Source organism: Mastomys coucha, unplaced genomic scaffold (genome assembly GCF_008632895.1).
Source record: "Mastomys coucha isolate ucsf_1 unplaced genomic scaffold, UCSF_Mcou_1 pScaffold18, whole genome shotgun sequence".
Lineage (NCBI taxonomy): Eukaryota > Metazoa > Chordata > Mammalia > Rodentia > Muridae > Mastomys > Mastomys coucha.
In genome coordinates this window covers 35,488,109-35,490,830 of record NW_022196900.1, presented here as the reverse complement: position 1 = coordinate 35,490,830, position 2,722 = coordinate 35,488,109, and positions in this window count along the sequence as shown.

Genomic DNA, 2,722 nt, shown 5'->3' with positions numbered 1-2,722 from the left:
TATTTGGTTGATTTCGGCCCTGAGTTTGATTATTTTCTTACATTTACTCCTCTTGGGTGAATTTGCTTCCTTTTGTCCTAGAGCTTTCAGATGTGCTGTCAAACTGCTAATATATGCTTTTTCCAGTTTCTTTTTGGAGGTACTCAGAGCTATGAGTTTTCCTATTAGAACTGCTTTTATTGTGTCCCATAAGTTTGGCTATGTTGTTCATTTTCATTAAACTCTAAAAAGTCTTTAATTTCTTTCAGCTTCCACATGCATGTGGGCTTTCTATTGTTTATGTTGTTAATGAGGACCAGGCTTAATCCTTGGTGATCTGATAGGATACATGGAATTATTTCAGTATTCTTGTATCTGTTGGGGCCTGTTTTGTGACCTATTATATGTTCCTTTTTGGAGAAGAAGGTATATCCTTTTGTTTTTGGATAAAATGTTCGATAGATATCTGTGAAAGCCATTTGTTACATAACTTCTGTTAGTTTCACTGTGTCTCTGCTTAGTTTCTTTTTCCATGATCTGTCCATTGATGAGAGTGGATATTGAAGTCTCCCACAATTATTATGTGCTGTATAATGTGTGCTTTGAGCTTTAGTAAAATTTCTTTTATGAATGTGGGTGCCCTTCCATTTGGAGCACAGATGTTCAGAATTGAGAGTTCAACTTGGTAGATTTTACCTTTGATGAGTATGAAGTGTCTCTACTTATCTTTTTTAATATCTTAAGGTTGAAAATCAATTTTATTCGATATTTGAATAACTACTCCAGCTTGTTTCTTAGGACCATTTGCTTGAAAATTTGTTTTCAGGCCTTTTAATCTGAGGTAGTGTCTGTTTTTGTCACTGAGGTGGGTTTCCTATGTGCAGCAAATTATTGGGTCCTATTTATGTAACTATTCTATTAGTCTATGTGTTTTTATTGGGGATTTGAATCCATTGGTATTACGAGATATTAAGGAAAAGTGATTGTTGCTGCTTGTTATTTTTGTTGTTAGAGTTCCAATTCTGTTCATGTGGCTATCTTCTTTAAGTTTTGTTGAAAGACTACTTTCTTGCTTTTTCTAGGATGTAGTTTCCATCCTTGTGTTGGAGTTTTTCTTTTATTATTCTTTGAAGGGCTGGATTTGTGGAAAGATATTGTGAAAATTTCATTTTGTCATGAAGAACCTTGGTTTCTCCATCTATTGTAATTGAGAGTTTTGCTGGGTATAGTAGCCTGGGCTGGCATTTGTGTTCTCTTAGGGTCTGTGTGACATCTGTCCAGGAAGTTCTGGCTTTCATAGTCTCTTGTGAGAAGTCACATTTAAATAATTTTAACGTAAGGCAGTTTATATATATATTTTTTACTTTTTTTCCTTTATTTCTGAGCCATCCCTCATACCCAGGCTGTAGCCATTGGTGATGGTGAGATATGCTTCTTGCAGGCAGCAAAAGAATCAGATCCTGCTTTATAATCTAAACTATTAGGCTGTATCTTTTATTGCATTAATTAGGTAACTAATATTCAGAGTTATTCTTTTACTATGAAAATGTCCTACAGGCATGCCCATATGCCAATCTGCATGTGGGCAAGTTCTCAGTAGAGGTTCCCTCTTCCTAGATGACTCTAACTTATATCAATATGACAAAAACTGACTCACACACTTTGCTTAATTCTGTTCCAATATTTTTCATTATCTTCCTAATTATATTCAGATATTTATTTATTTATTTATTCATTTAGAGATATACTTGTCTTCTTTGAATTGTTTGAACATGGTTATAACCATTATTCTGGATTTTTTGAATGGAAGGTTTTGAAGATCTTTCTCATTGGTCATTATGAAACCAATAATCTTTTTGGAGGAAACATGTTGCTTTATATTTCAAGTTACTTACTTAAAGGAAAATATGTGCCAGGAACAAGAAGTCTAAAACTGTCAGTGTTTAGAGTTAAGAAGATGGTAGAAATGTGTCTAATGATATTTTAAAAGGTCTATTATTGGATTGGTTAATTCTTTATTTTAATTTGAGGACATGGTAGTTGTGACAATATATAGATTAGTTTTAAACCTAACCCTTATTTCCATGAAAGCAATAGTAACATACACTTTAATTTGTGAATTAAAACATATAATATTATTAATATTGAAGTTATAGCAAAACATTTTGATTATCCCTGGTTCCTATTAATATTATTATCTACTGTAATTTAATTTATTAAAATTGTTCTGATAAAACATTGATGGAGCTCTTTTCTAAACAATTAGCATATCTTTTTCAGAAGTTTTTTTCAAAAGTTGGCATATTCACCAACATATTCGTCACTAGACCTTGTATACTTTCTATATAAGTTTAAATAGGTGCTTGTGTCACTCCAAAAAAGTGTCAGGCATTTGGATGTACAGTCACATACTACCAATTTTTTTAACCTGAAAGACTTTATCAGCTTTAAAAATAAACAGATGTGTATCCTGTTGAGCTATCTATTAATACTTCTTTAGAATAACCTACAGCCATCTATACACAGGTAACACTAAATGGGGAATGGAGTAGTTTTTTGTTTAGTTTGTTTTCTTTTAAGCACATGAAATTTGGAAATAGTAGTGGGGATGGATAGGAGAGGGATTGGAGAGAAACAAAGGAGGGTAGTCTTATTCAAAATTCTTTATAGGCATGTATAAAATTCTCAAACAATAAAAAATAATGTATGTATGTATATGTATATATATATATGTATATATATA